This window comes from Alligator mississippiensis, chromosome 1, assembly GCF_030867095.1.
Source record: "Alligator mississippiensis isolate rAllMis1 chromosome 1, rAllMis1, whole genome shotgun sequence".
In the NCBI taxonomy this organism is placed as follows: Eukaryota; Metazoa; Chordata; order Crocodylia; family Alligatoridae; genus Alligator; species Alligator mississippiensis.
In genome coordinates, this window is record NC_081824.1 from 369,497,160 (window position 1) to 369,513,233 (window position 16,074).

The following is a 16,074-nucleotide window of genomic DNA, read 5'->3' on the forward strand; positions in this document are numbered from 1 at the left end:
GCAACAGAGAAAGATTCCCTGCCCATTCCCCAGACTAGGGTTTCTCAGAAATTTCTCAGAAAAGTCTGCCTCTAGAAATGAATGTTTTGTCCATACCTATAGTCGGCGGCATACCAGCAAACTCTACAATGAGTCTAGGCTCTCAGGGTACCTTTACTACACTGAACTATATAATACCTTCATCTGTTATTTTAAACAATCAAACAGTATAATCAAGCTCAGCCAATGAAAGAACTTGAAAATAGTAAAATCCCTCTCGATATCCAGTAATACATCTGTCTTTCACAAACACCACCATTCTAGGCCTATCTGACCCATTGTTAGGTCCCATTTTTTAATTAATTCTGCAGTCTCTTCTGCCTCTATGATATCTGGGCTATACATTAATGGAAGTAAATTAAATAGATATTTATGTTAGATCTAAGAGGTGGAATGTTTAGCTCTTGTCGCTCAAGGTAGTGAAATTACGTACATAACTGTCTTTAGGATTGGCAATTAGTAACCATACGTTAAATATTTATATGTTGAACTTTTTTCTGATCCTTAACCTATTATGACTAGCTCTGTTCTTTCTAAGTAACTTCTTTTGTTTCTCTTTCTCTCTCTCTCCTTCCCTACTCATCCCATTTGAGTCCCAAAAAAGGTAAGAATTTTCCCCTCTCCTTTGCCTCCATACTCAAAGGCACATCCAGTCCCCTCGTCTCCCAATTCCCACCTTCGTAGCCTGCTGCCACCAGTGTCTGCATTGTCATGGGGGTGAGCAGAGCTCTCGTGCACTTCAGCCACACTGTGCTGTGGCTGTGCTCACCCAGGACCACAGCAGTGGTGGGTGAGCACATGCCCCCTCCCCACACCTGCTCCTGGGCTAGCAAGGAAATCCAGGGAAAGCAGGGCCTGCTGCCACCATCCTAGGCTGATCCCAGCCCCTGCACAGCCAAGCTGGAGTGACAGGAGCTCCTCTCAACCAAGGGGGAGTGGGGACAGCAGTAGCAGCAGGCTGAAGAGGTGGGAGTAGGATGGGAGGGAACATGTCTTTGGACACAGAGAGGAAAGGAAGGAGATAATGCTTACCTTCTTTAAGGGCTTAAGTCCCTGGCTGCTGATCCTGCAGCATGGTCAGTAACTGGGATGCGGCCCAGTCACTGCACCCCATCTGGATCTTTAGTGGGATTTGTGATCACCTCAAAGACAGATAGCTTTTCTCGTGACACCCAAATAGAGAAAGGAATAGCTAAACTGTAGGCACCCAAGTTTTAAAAAGTTGACCTTTGTGCTGGCCAACATAAAGTGGGCTGATGACTGTGTCACAGTCATAGGTTTAGTGGCAGCCCAACTAGTAACCCAAAATTCATATTTTTCTTTGGTTATTTTTCTGTTTCATTTTATTCACAGAAAAATGTGGATTTTGGATTACTTTTTTAAACTGGAAAATTGGGGATTTTTTAATCAGAGAAAACCAGGACCCCTTGTCATTGGTTACGAGTGCCAAGCCCATTGGTGTGGGCAAAGTCCAGGCATTCTCTCTAGTTCTGAATCTCTAGAATTCCTTTCTGATCATAGAATTTGTGTCTCAATTACTCTTTTGGCTATAAAATATCACAGTCCAACTGTCCAAAACTAGTGCTGGGACTTCCCAAGCTTCCCCAACCACCTACACACACCCTCATATGGATAGGCCTTTTGTAAGCAGTCTCATTTATAGTTTTGACTGACACAAGGAAGGCAAATTAAGAAACAGAAGCATTGCACAGGAGCTTAGCAATCTAAACTCATGTACAATATTGGCCTTAGGCATCTTACGTGAAATACCAAGCAGTGTAAACAGGTAAACAAGAGAGTATTTGGGGTTGGCAAGTAGAATGGAAGAAAACTTTTCACAAAAAACCTTTGATGAAAATTGGAAATCCAGCAACAATGACTCATTCCACAATTCATGTAGGGTTTACTGAATTTTTCACTTTGGAAAAAGTAAAAATGAAAAAAACCTGGAAAGACAGAAATATTTTGTTTTAACTTATTTAAATGAAAGATTTCAATTTTGCTTCTTCAAAATAGACTTTTACCTCAGAGTATTTAAGTCAACCTTGAAGCAGAACATTTAGTTTTGTGGAAGTTAAACAGTCAGTCCAATTCAAATCAAATGGAAGTGCATTGATTTTTTATTCTCTTGGAAATCTCAAAAGTGTTTGTTCTGGTTTATCTGGTTTTTTTGCAACCTTCTGAAAACATCCCAACTCTACTGAATGTGTTCTTGGAGGGCAGTATAGGTAGCTTACTATCTCCTAACTCATTCCTTCAGGTATATCTTCTATTTCTCCTGATGGACTCACAGAGCAAGTCATGTTTAAAAGCAGTCTCCTCCCTGGCCCTTGTTCAAAGAGTATTCCTCCTAAGATTTGATGTGCTTCAAGCTCTGGTTGGCTCTGGGCAGTTGTGAGAAAGTTATAGATCAACCAGTAGCAACTCCATTGTCTCACAAACGTACAGCTATCCCAATGATGTTTTGTTTCAGTTTCACTAAGTCTTTTTCTACCAAAAATGAATGGTCTAATCCACACTGGATGTTACAACAGTAAGTGATATTTCACAAAATGAAAAGGAATTCATAAAGCAATGGACATATACTCCTCAACGGCACAGATTAAACTTTCAATTCCCAATTCCCAGAGGCTTTTATGGATAGACCAACACAGCAGAAGATAAAACCAGAATTCTCTTTTTTAATCAAATGCTAGCTATGAGCACTTGTGCACACAGGTGGCTGTTACTAATATAACCAGTGATATACAGAACCTCTGAACCCATCTTGTGAGGTTTATAGTCATAGAATGTATGCAACTCATGGTCTTATTGGCTATGGCCTTACCACATCATTACAAATGATCTAGCCTAGTAGAAGTAGGCTGTATTCACATATATGCAGGGATAATATAGTTTGTTGCCTAACATATGTGTGAATATTTTTATTTTGATTGCAGGTTCTTCAGAGGAGGAGCTTCCCCTTTCAGTTACGTAAGTGAAAGGGTGCATTTGGGGAGGGAGAGAGCTGGCTTCTAGCCTCAAACACGATACAACTAAATAAATAAATCAATACATTTCTCAAAAAAATGTTTCACTTTAAATCTGTAAGTGTTATAGCCTACTGTATATTAAATAAGATTTCTTTCAGACCTGATGACTTGTTAGATCCCTGTGAAGATTGTACTTATTGAAATTTCTTTGGTATAGTTTCAAAGCACGCTTCATTTTCCTAGGTTGTTGACCTGCTATGCCTCTCTCTCTACTAATCTGGAGAGCATTTTCCATCACAGCTGCACAGGGCTGAGCATTTAAGATTGCCCTTGTAACATTTATTCTGCCCTTTGCATGCTTATACACACAATGGATCAGTTCACAGCACAGATGGTCCAGCGTACTTTCAGTCCCAACTCCTCCTCTCTTTTTCCTGTATCCCATCACAGAGTTGTGACCTTTTCAGCAAGTGTTCCCACATATGACCATCATGGGAGGCACTTTGTTTGGCATGCTATAGCCTTATACCCATGTTAAGTAACTAGCCTGTACATTGCTTGAGCACTGAACTAAAATAAACTTAAAGAAGTAATATAATACGTGATACCCAATGCATAAACTGCACCTACAGGTGTAAACTAAGATACAGGAAAGGGGTTGCTTTCATACCAGTTTGTAGATGAATCAATATATCCCCAAAAATAAATGAATGAGGAATACATTAGTCAGAAATACCTGTCTTAGTAAGTCCTAAGATCCTGATCCTGGTGTGTACAAATGTCCCGAGGACTGAAAGGACAGGGAAGACAATGTCCTCATCAAATAAAAAAAATTCTAAACATATTTCCTGGGGAATAAGCAAAGGGTTGGCCCCCATGCTTAGCTTAGGGCTGTCCAACTTCTGGACACTTGAGGGCCACATGCCATGCAAGCTACAGACACAGGGACCACTCGCCACATGGCTGCACCCTGCTGCATAGAGGAGGCAGCCTGGATCCCAGCCATGCACATTGTGCAAACAGCCCTCCCCAATCCCAGCACAGGAGCACTTGCCCCCTACCCCTCCTGGCTATACACTGCATCCATCTGCAGTGCAGGCAGGCTTCCTTCTCTGCCACATTCAGAGATTTAGCAGTCCAACCCCTTCCTGGCTGCCACAGCAGCAGCAAATCGTGAGGAGGAATGGTGGCAAGCCACAAGCCCACAGGCTGCATAATAACCCTTCGGAGGGTTGCATGAGACCTGCAGGCCACAAGTTGGACATGCCTGTTTTATCTTATGCTAAAACACAATTTTAGGTTCAAACTTTCAGAATTGATTTTTGAATATTCATGCAAAAATGTGCAAATAGCATAAAGTGCATTAACACTCACATAGGACTCAAAAATTCAGTTAGTTACTACACTCATCTATTAGGTGGATCTTGCTTTTGCTGTATCAACAAGTCCCCCTTTTAATTTTCATAAATTCTTATAATAATTACATTTTAAATAAACTGATTTAAGGCAACACTATTTAGGTGTGTACATGCATGTTATTTTATTACCTGGTTTGTTTGCACTCATCTTACCAGTATACACAAGTTCCATTACTGAAGAATGTGGCTATAAAATAGAGAACAGATTGGATGACACCCCTTCTCAAACGTGCCTCTTATTTTCACCTACATTTCAAAAGAAAGGCCTTTAAATTGAAAAGACTCATTTATTTTATTAGCCAGTTGGTTGTATGGAATAACAGAAGAAGAATGGCATATGAGACAGTTTCTTACACACACACACACACCTGTCTCCTTAAACCAATGGCTCTTTGAAGGCATGCAAGGCCCGAGTTCTCTATAAAATGAACATTTTTGTTTTATGACCAGGAATAATGCAGTAGAAGACCTTAAAGTATGTACTATTAAACTGCCATTAAAAGTATATTCATGGCACACAGGTACTTAATGTCTTTAAACCAACTATTGATATGCTAAAATTACATTTCTGGGAATACTGCTGCCAGTTAGAGCAAGCACGGTTTCCAAGAAAGCAGATTCACCAAAATGGGATAGATGAGCTGAAGTAATGAGAGGAAAAAGAGCCTTTAAGCAAATACATTAAAAAAAAGAATTGTTTGAAATGAGCAGAGAGACAAGAGTGTCAGTTCATTGTGTCACCATGTTTTCTAAGATTCCACAGTCTGTTTCCTTCTATATTATTTCAAAGTTTACTTTTAATTTTCCACTTGCTTGGGTAGGAGTAAAAGTATTTAGTGGTGGGGGGAAGGTGGGTTACAATAAAACAATGATGTATTAAGTCAAGAGTTTCATTTATAAAAATAATCTGTGCCCATTTAATGAGTATCGGGGACAGCAAACAAGAAACGACATGGCAGTCTTTTCCATTATACTGGATTGAAGTACTATATGTTAGCAACAAGAGGAAGGTCAGGGAAAGTGTGGGTCCATTACTGAATGGAGAAGGCAACCTAGTCCCAGATGAGGAGGAAAAGGCTGAAGTACTCAGTGCTTTTGGTCTTCACAGGCAAGTTCACCTCCCAGATTACTGCACCTGGCAGCACAGTTTGGGGAGAAGGTGAGCATCCCTTAGGGTGAAATAACAAGTTATGGGCTATTTAGAAAAGCTGGACATATACATATCCCTGGGGCTGGATGCAATGAACCTGAGGGTGATGAGGGAGTTGGCAGATGTGATTCCAGAACTGCTAGCAATTATCTTTGAACACTTGTCGTGATTGGGGGAGGTCCCAGACAATTGGAAAAGGGCAGATATAGTGCCTATCTTTAAGAAAGAGAAGAAGGAGAATGCAAAGAACTACAGAGAAGTCAGCCTCACCTCAGTCCCCCGAGAACTCATGGAGCAGGTCCTCAAAGAATCCATTTCTAAGCACCTGGAGGAGAAGTAAGTAATCAGGAATAGTCAGCATGAATTCACCAAGGGCAAGCCATGCTGAACCAATCCACTTGCCTTCTATGATGAGATGACTGGCTTTATGGATGTGGGAAAAGCAGTGGATGTAATATACCTTGAATTTAGCAAGGCTTTTGGCATGCTCCCCCACAGCATTCTTGAAAGCAAATTAAGGATGTATGGGTTGGATGAATAGACTGTAAGGTGGATAGAAAGCCGGCTGGATCATCGGGCTCAAAGAGCAGTGATCAATGGTTCAAGCTGGCAGCAGGTGGTAACAATTGGCGTGCACCAAGGTCAGTCCCAGGGCTGTTTTTGTTCAATATCTTCATTAATGATCTGGAAGATGGGATGGATTGCACGCTCAAAAAGTTTGCAGATGACACCAACCTGGGGGGAGTAGTAGATACGCTGAAGGGTAGGGCAAGGATTCAGAGTAACTTAGACAAATTGGAGGATTGTGGAAAAAGGAATCACATGAGCTTCAACAAGGACAAGTGCAAAGTCTTGCACTTAGGACAGAACAATCCCATGTACCGCTACAGGCTGGGGACCAACTGGCTAAGCAGCAGCTCCGCAGAAAAGGACTTCCAGGTTACAGTGGACAATAAGCTAGGTATGAGTCAACAGTGTGCCCTTGTTGCCAAGAAGGCTACTGTGAGCGAGAATTATATTTAGGTAAGTTAATGTTACAAAAAGAAAACCCGATTCAGAGTTTTTCCTGCAGCTTACTCTTCTGCCGCACCTTGATGGGAGTTAACTGAAAAAAAGAAAGGTCACTGACAACTGTGTGATGCTGTTGTTGATTGCAAAGCTTGTTTTAACCCACTTAATCACACTGTGACCCTGAGGTCTACTCATTCGGGAAGAGGTATAATGATTCACAGTTTCTGCAGGGGTGCTCTTCACCACTACTCTTACAAATTGCAAACAAAAAGCGGGAAAAAAAAGAGAAAAACTTCTCCACACTGTCTCTACCCACAACATGTATCTAGAGCAATTAGTTTTGTATCCACGGTCCTGTTGTCAAACTCTGTAGCTTATAACCAAGTCTATAGATCTCCCCTGTTACCTTCACTGGGGTTAAACCACCATCAGTTTCAGTCGGCATCTCTGCTCCTTCAGCTCTTATGGAACAACAAGGTCCATTGGTTTTGTGCCTCCACACAAAGATTATCACCATTGCAAATCACCACAGCTCAGGATTCCCCTTCTGGGGATGACACAACTCACTCGTCCTTCTCTTATCCTCGTCATTTCCGGTAAGTATATTGCATCAGGGTCTCTTGTCTTTCAGGTGCGGCGAACACTTCTGGGGTCAGTTGATGATGTCAGTGTTTCTCACCATTTTGTTGCCCTCAGGGTAGGTTTCTTTCCTCACTATACTTGAGTAACAGGGAGCACAGTCTCCCTGTTACAGCTACCAACAGCATATTGGGCTGCATTAGTAGGAGTGTTGCCAGCAGATCAAGGGAAGTGATTATTCCCCTGTAGTCTCATGGGTGTGGCCACATCTGGGGTACTCTGTCCAGTTTTGGGCCCTCCCAGTATAGAAAGGATGTGGACAAATTGGAAAGAGTCCAGTGGAGGCCAACAAAAATGGCTAAGGGGCTGAGCACATGATTTATGAAAAGAGGCTGATGGAACTGGGCTTATTTAGTCTGGATATTTGAAGGTGGAGGGGGATTTAATAGCAGCCTTCAACTACTAGAAGGGTAGTTCAAAAGAGGATGGAGCTAGACTGTTCTCAGTGGTGTCAGATGACAGAACAAGGAGTAATGGTCTCAAGTTGCTGCAAGGGAAGTTTAGGCTGGGTATTAGGAAAAACTCTCTCACTAGGAGGGTGGTGAAACACTGGAATGGAATACCTAGAGAGGTAGTGGAATCTCCATCCTTGGAGATTAAGGCCCAGTTTGATAAAGCCCCAACTAGAATGATTTAGTTGGGGTGGTCCTTCTTTGATCATGGGGTTGGACTAGATTACCTCCTGAGGTCCCTTCCAACCCTAATTTTCTATGATTCCATGTGGATGTCATGGCTTTGCAGTACAATTATGCTGTTTAATCCCTATTCTGAATTTCCAAAGCAAGTTTGGTGTATGTCATGTAATAGAAGGCAGCTATTGATAGAGTAAGAATTACAAGCCAATAACTTAGATCATCTGTCCAAATCATAAATGGATAGCTGTCATTAATGTTACAGAGTCAGTCTTTCCATTAGTAGGCTCTGTTCCTGTCTACGTGCACAAAAAAGGTCTCTAATGGCATGAGCAGTCCCTAGTTGCCTCAGTGTTCTTGCTTCAGTAAAGTTACCCACAGGTATAAGTACCATTAATATTGAAAAGCAGTCGTCCCATAAGTGCTGGTAACTGCCATATGTGCTGTTATGGTCATACTGAGGCAAGGATTTTTTTGGTGATATCTTTTACTGGACCAACTGTGTAGTCAGGGGAGATATTAGACAAATGTTCAGGCATAAAGACGTAAGGAAGGGCATTTTGTGTCTGAACACTGGCCAAGACATCTCCCTCAACTATACATTTAGTCCAATAAAAGATATTGCCAAAAAAATAATTCGTTCCTGCTGGCTCCCTTAACATTAAGGAAAAATCCTATTCAGTGTGAAATTTGTTTCTGCCAACTGATTTAATATGACTTCCGATCAGGCCTAGAATAGTTTCCAAATTATTGTTTTGCATCAAATACGTTACAATTAAAACTTTTATCTAGTTTCTCCAAGAATTTAATAAACTTTCACAAGATGGCCACAAAGCTTCACAAAAGTTGCAGACAGTGATAAGGCTGGAGGTGCATTAATTTCTTTCTGCACTGTAACTGCAATATGAAATCCAATTTAGGATGCACAGAAAATATACCTCCATCAGAATAGCAGAAGATGTATTTTGGAAGTTATAACCTGGTATCTTTTAAATATCCTTATAGTCATGGAGTCTGGGGATGTCACTCTTCCTGCAGGAAATTTTGTTCTGCAGTTTTTTTTCCATTGAATGCCATTGAATTCCTGTTAAGATATACAGAATCTTAAGGTGCTAGAACTGTAAAATAAAATATTTGGTACCACAATATTTAAAATATAGCTATGAAAGTTATTTTCAGGGTTATACAAACTCTACTAGTGATAACACATCCATGGATATACGTGGATTGCAGCTTCTCTTAATGTACCTAAAGGGTACACAGCAGGAGCAGACGGCAGAACTGTCCTATTTCACTAAGAGTCGAAGAGTTTTTATTCAATTTCAGGATAAATAAAACACTCACAAAAGAACATCCTGCTGTAAACCATACTTGTAGAAGGCACCGAGGTTTGTCTGGCAACTGTGACCCTGATCTGTAAATGACAGTGTACAAGCAGACTGCTGTGCTGACACAACAGTCCTCCTATGCTGAGTCCCATTGACATCACTAGAGCTGTAGGCAGGAGCAGCATTTTATCTCTGTTGCAGAATCTGGGTTTAAGGCTCTAATGGCAGGTTGGGAAGCAGCAGTGAACCACACTGCTGTGGATACTGCCTTCAAGTATTCCACATCTTTTGCTGTGAATTTATATCTTCTTTTTCAAAAGGAAAATTTGTTTTTAAGATGTGCATTAATGGCTAGTTCATTTTGTTAAAAAGCCCTCATAGAAGCAACAGCAAGAAAGAAGTCTTCAACTCAAGATGCATCTCAAGATGCAAGTTCCTCCATGAACAGCAAACGAAGAAAAAGCAACATGACTTATTAAGGTTACCGGTTATTCCTAATAACCAGGGATCCTGGCTTTCTCTGATTAAAAAAACCCAAACAAACATTTTTTGATTAAAAAAATTAACCCTGAATCCACATTTTTCTGTGATTAAAATGAAACACCACTCTCTCTCTCTCTCTCTCTCTCTCTTTCTACACACACACACACACACACACACACACACACACACACACACACACTTATGTGTATGTATGTGGTATTTCATCATATATATTAGTGGTATTTTATTTAAATTATGGAAAAATGTGGATTTGGGGTTACTGTTTTTAACCAAAAATGGGAGGGAAGGGGGAAGGCGATAAATCAGAGAAAAACAGAGTCCCTGCTAATAACACTGTGTTTTAGGATGATCTTTTAAAACTCCCATTTTTAACCTATAAACATGTGCTGATTCTGCTGATAATATCTATAAGGAATAGAAACAATGATAAAGGATATCCATGGATCCCATGGCTACAAAAGCCTATGCTGATGAATCTATGAGAAGGATCAAGAAAACTGCAACTTTCATTATTCTACCCTTACAACTGTCACTGTGTTTCACACCCTGCTGAAGGGTATCAGTGTCCACTCAAGTTGATAACTGTTCTTAGACTCACTTTCATTTTTAACACCATTAACAACACCACCTTTTGCATAATTTTCATCGGGATAAAGAGATGGCATCCTTTTAATCAGCATCTGATCAATTTATCTTAAATACAATTCTTTCTTTAATTTGCCTATAGTTATTCAAAGGATTAGTTAGAAAATGTCACTGAACAGATACTTGTCTGCTCATTAACATTCATGACAAAACCTTCTGGTAGGGTTGGTTTCAGCTGCTGATAGAGCAATACTTAAAAGAAATTGGCTTGTCTGTGGAACAGCTGCTCAGCAAAGCCACCATGCAAGGGAATTGGTGATAATAAGATGATAATATTACAACTACACTGGGAGCATAATATATTTTAAGCTGCTTTGAGGTATGCAGTGGGGGTCCAAGAATTAAAATGTGGTTGCTTGTCCCTTTCTCAAGACAGGAAACAGCTGATCATTATATGCCTGCTTATTTGGATCAAACCTGTCCAAAAACCTTAAGTTAAAAATATTCGTACCTGCTGTGACTCCAAATATGCTTTGTCCCCTGTGAATATTCCATTATCCTCATTTTTTAAAATATTTAGTAAGGCTGAGCTACAGCAGATATATTGATATTTGCTAGTAATACTACTTACGCAAAATGAGATCACCATACTTATTCGTTCTTTTGATATTTTACCTGCAGCAACATTTTTGGGACATAAAGTATGGAGACATTATCTATGCTACAGTGGAATTCCAAACACAACAGTGGAGTAGGAAGTGAAGGCAGTGAAACATCTGAAAGACAGATATGAGGAACTGGTACCTTTAAGACAGTCATATTATAAATTGTGGAACAGTTAGAACACAAGCACTAATGTCAGAGATTCTGGTTTTTTCTGATGAGGCCCCCCCTACCCCACCACAATTTTTGGAATAAAAAAAAGTAACCCCAAATTCACATTTTTCCATGATTAAAATGAAACACCATTAATATATAGATTCATCTATATATTAGTGAACTGTATATTAGTGATGTTTCATTTTAATCATGGAAAAATGTGGATTTGGGTTTACCTTTTTTAATTGGAAAATTAGGGATTTTTTTTTAATCAGAGAAAACCAGGATTCCTGCTAATGATTCCTTGGCTCTGCAGAATAGTCTACACCAATAGCATTCACCAACTCCAGCCCAGCAGGCTGAATGAGTGGTTCAGGGTTGGTCAGCAGACCTGATCCAATGTGAGGCCAGTCTACAGGTACAATTCAGCATGCCAACATGACCCTCTACACCAGATTTGTCTGTGAATACACTGTAGTCCAATGGGATCTGGCACAAGGAGCCACATCATCTAAACCATGGGGCCTCCCACAGGTACAGAAATCTGGCAGCATGGGAGCAGGGGTAGTATTAATTGCCATGAGACCAGGAGATATTAATGTCTCCCCCACTGCCAGATTTCCAGGCCAGTGTGGAGCCTGATATGGTTCCTTTGGCTGGAGGCTGAACACCCTGGTCTACACAGCATGTTCAAATATCAGAGCCATAAGTATCTACACTGGCATGATGCTCTACCCAAGCTAATTTGCCTTGCTCCAAAGCAGATTAACAAACCTGGAAGGTGCACCATGCTAACACAATGGGTTCAATAAGTGCTATACATGTATAGAATATCATTATCTTTTAGGTTCATCCATTCATTTGCTAGAGCTAAGCAAAGATCAGCCTTTACTTCATTGCTTTTAAATTTATGAGATTTTAGAAACCTCTTTGATTAAATTTATGAAGTTTGGGGTGGGGGGGTGGCTTCCACTAGTTCCAAAACTTTCAGGCAGTTTGGATTCATATGCATGGTTTTCTGGATTAAATTTAAGCACTATATATCAACTTGTATTATATACTTTTTTCTTATATGGTTTTTTTATTACTTGATTAGGTTAGTTTCAAGTGGCCCAATCAGGGACCAGAACTTCCTTGTAGTCAGCACAGCATGAACACAGAAGAAAAAGACTCTTCTCCAAAGTGTAGACAACCTAAGCAATCTAAAAATCTACCATGTTAAACTGAAGCAAAGTTCAAGTAGGCTACAGATGGCCTTAAAACTGAAGGACAGAATCAGTTGGATATGCATGTTGATTTTCAGTTCTTAAGTGGACAGTCTTTGTACATAAGAGACTAAATGCAAAACAATTTTGGAATAGGATTATAGCAGTATAAAATAAAATTCAGCTGTGCCAGATCAGACAAGGATTTTCACTAATCTGCATAATTTGCCAAATCCCAGTAACTATAGCGGGTTCCCTTCCACAAAAAGAGTGGAAGGAAAGTTAAATCCTGCAGCGGCTGCTGAGGATTTAACATTTTCACTTCTGGTTACAAGCTCATGTTTGAGCACAGCACATGCTCCAGGAATATGAAACTTTTAAAACCCCTCAAAGCACAACAGAAGCCTGAAGGTGCACTTTGCAAAAACAGCTCCACATCACATAAATAATGTAACAGTTTACAAAGCAAAATATTTTATAATCATTCAGACCTACCATGCAGCCCTTTGGTTACCTGAATGTACATTCCCAGTACAAGCTCCAGGAATCAACTGCTACATTCTGTTACTGGAAGAGGGCCAGAAAGACAACAGAGGCAGCAAAGGCCCTTTAAGGGAAGCTGGGTCTTGGGGTTTATAAAGGAAGGATTTTTGTTGCCTGGGCAAAGGCAGCTGGCTAGGCAGGGTATAACAAGCAGCCCTTGTGCTCAGGCAAGCCAGTAGCCCAGACTGGCCGGAAAGGGCAGGGCTCAGGGAATAAATAGGTTTGCCTTCTATCAGACGGAAGTCTGGCCCTGCAGGCAACAGGGAAAAGAGCTCCTGAGCAAGACAGCTGCTGGAGAGGGTCTGACTGGCACTGGAGCTGCCCTAGGAACAGAAAGTTAAAAGGCATATACCTTACAGGGAAATTTAACCCAGTGTGGGGATGATTTTAGTTACCTCCAGCATGCTTGTATTTTTTTTTAACTTAAGCTTTAAACCCGAAGACTGGGTGTTGCTACTGGGGAAGGTCTGGAGGCCATGGAGGGTGCCAGAGGGGCATGTGAGAACTTGAGCTTGCCTAGGAAATGACCTGCTTGGTGGCACGGAAGTGGAAAGGGATCTTGGAGTCCTAGTGGACTCCAAGATGAACATGAGTCGTCAGTGTGACGAAGCCATCAGAAAAGCTAATGGCACTTTATCGTGCATCAGCAGATGCGTGATGAACAGATCCAAGGAGGTGATACTTCCCCTCTATCGGGCACTGGTCAGACTGCAGTTGGAATACTGCATTCAATTTTGGGCGCCACAATTCAAGAGGGATGTGGATAACCTGGAGAGGGTCCAGAGAAGGGCCACTCGTATGGTTAAGGGCTTGCAGGCCAAGCCCTATGAGGAGAGACTGGGGCACCTGGACCTCTTCAGCCTCTGCAAGAGAAGGTTGAGAGGCGACCTTGTGGCTGCCTATAAGTTCATCACGGGGGCACAGAAGGGAATTGGTGAGTATTTATTCACCAAGGCACCCCTAGGGGTTACAAGAAATAATGTTCATAAGCTAGCAGAGAGCAGATTTAGACTAGACATTAGGAAGAACTTCTTCACAGTTAGAGTGGCCAAGGTCTGAAATGGGCTCCCAAGGGAGGTGGTGCTCTCCCCTACCCTGGGGGTCTTCAAGAGGAGGTTAGATAGGCATCTGGCTGGGGTCATCTAGACCCAGCATTCTTTCCTGCCTATGCAGGGGGTTGGACTCAATGATCTATTGAGGTCCCTTCCGACCCTAACATCTATGAATCTAGGGTACAAGCCACAGTGGTGCCTGAAAAGCATGAAAGTGTTTTGGGCCCTTTCAGGGCTAGGCTCAAAATATAGTCAGGCCAAAGGCAGGAAGGTTAAAGCCTGAAAGCAAAGTGGCCTGAGCTTTGAGAGGGGTAGGAACTAGAGCTGAGGCCTAGAAGCTGGGCTCCAGAACAGTGGGCCTTGGGTTGGGGGACCCAGCCAGAGAAAAGGGGCCAAAGCCAGGAAGGCTGAAGCCCCAACAAAGCTTTTGTGGCCAGAGGCCCAAACAATGCAGAGAGGTGAGAGGCCCTACTTGAACGCTGCCCATAGTGAGGGGCTGGTGGAGAAAAAGGTGACTGCCCTGAGCACTAAGGCAAAGGGGCACCAACAGGCCAGAGTGGGGCATGGGATGGAGCTGTGAGTAGCTCATTTGGGGGGCTATGGTGACGGGGTGAGGGTGGTACCTGCTGCTGCATGCACTCCTGGGCAAGCATGGGGGGGGTGCCCCCAGATTTGTGTGTGGGATGAAGGCAGGCTTCCACTTCAGGCTTTGCCCCAGGCACCAAACTTCATTGCTATGGCTCTGCACTTGAATGATAACTTGTACTATCTATGAGGCATGGCTGTATGGGTGGAAGGAGGCCACAAATTTAGCTCTTAAGGCAAGTACATTTAAGACAGTGAGTAGAAAGAGAGGGAGTGGGCACCCTACACTCACCTTCCTTTGAGGGTAGTCTCCCCTCATTACCCTCTAACATCAAGGCCTGGCAGGCAAGGAAGCAGGGTGAGACCCTGAGAGGCAAAAGCAGGAGCTGGGCAGTAGTGAGGTAGCCACTAGGGGGCATCACAGTAGCCTATAGGCACACTCCTACCACACACCCTTAATTATATCAGCAAGTGTTCAAGGAGATTGCAAATTCACAGCAACATCATCTGTTCTGTTGGGGGAAGTGGAAAGAATCCCCTAGCCCTCACCAAGGTTACACAGTCTTCTTCCTATTGTTGCGTGCCAGGGTCAACAGTGAAAACACAATGTCATCTGTGCAGACATTTGGGGAGTTTACATCAGGCCAAAAATAGTGGGCCTGATCCAAGTTTGTTCACCTGAAAAAGGTGAATTAATTTAGATCAAGAACAGGTTAATCCTATCCATTGAATGTCTGCACACTTTCAGCGTGCAGCTCTAGGGCCAGGAAAAGCCAGCTGCTCACCCCAGCCTGGGGCTGTGCTCTTCCTATGCCCCCAAACCCGAACAGGCAATTTTAGCCCCCCCCTCCCCGACCCACCCCCACTCTTGCCAACCCTCCCAACTTTACTGGCCCCTCCCCATACTCCCAGTTACTTGTACCGAGTTCTCATTGTGGCTCCCCAAAATGTCAAATGTCTTCACATGCCACTTTAGAATTATGATAATGTGGGTTAAAGCAAGCTGTGTGATCATCAGGGATCCTGGTTTTCTCTTATTTAAAAAAAATCCCCAGTTTTTGGATTTAAAAAATTTACCCCAAATCCACATTTTTCCATGATTAAAATGAAATGCTGCTAATATATTAGCGTAACATTGCATTTTAATCACAGAATCATGTGGATTTGGGATTACTTTTTTAAATCCAAAAAATTGGGGATTTTTTAAAATTAAAGAAAACCAGGATCCCTGTGACCACAGACCAAGTGTGGTGAATGTCTGCATTACTCAGGAGTGAGAGAGGAGCATTTTTGTGGATGATATCTTTTTTTGGACTAACTGCTTGGTTGGGATAGGTTTAGGCAAGCTTTCACATTACCCTTCCTCAGATCTCACTACAGCTTTACTCTAACTCTCACAGAATGACTCAAATTCACTTAACATGTAACTAAGAATTTTAATGAGATTAAAAAAAAAAAAAACAGTATTAGTCTTAGATACACATTTTTTTCTCTCTCTCTAAACTCCACTCTAGAGTTTTCACCTAGAATCTGCCCAACCCCTGACTTCCTAAAGCAGAATAAAAAACTAATGTACATCTTCCCAGCTCCTG

At 41.9% G+C, this 16,074-nt stretch overlaps 1 protein-coding gene across 1 annotated transcript in view; it reads right to left on the reverse strand.

The window, feature by feature from the left end:
* GPC6 (glypican 6) overlaps positions 1 to 16,074 on the reverse strand; it is a 1,341,038-nt gene that overhangs the window by 910,466 nt on the left and 414,498 nt on the right. The window lies entirely within an intron of this gene.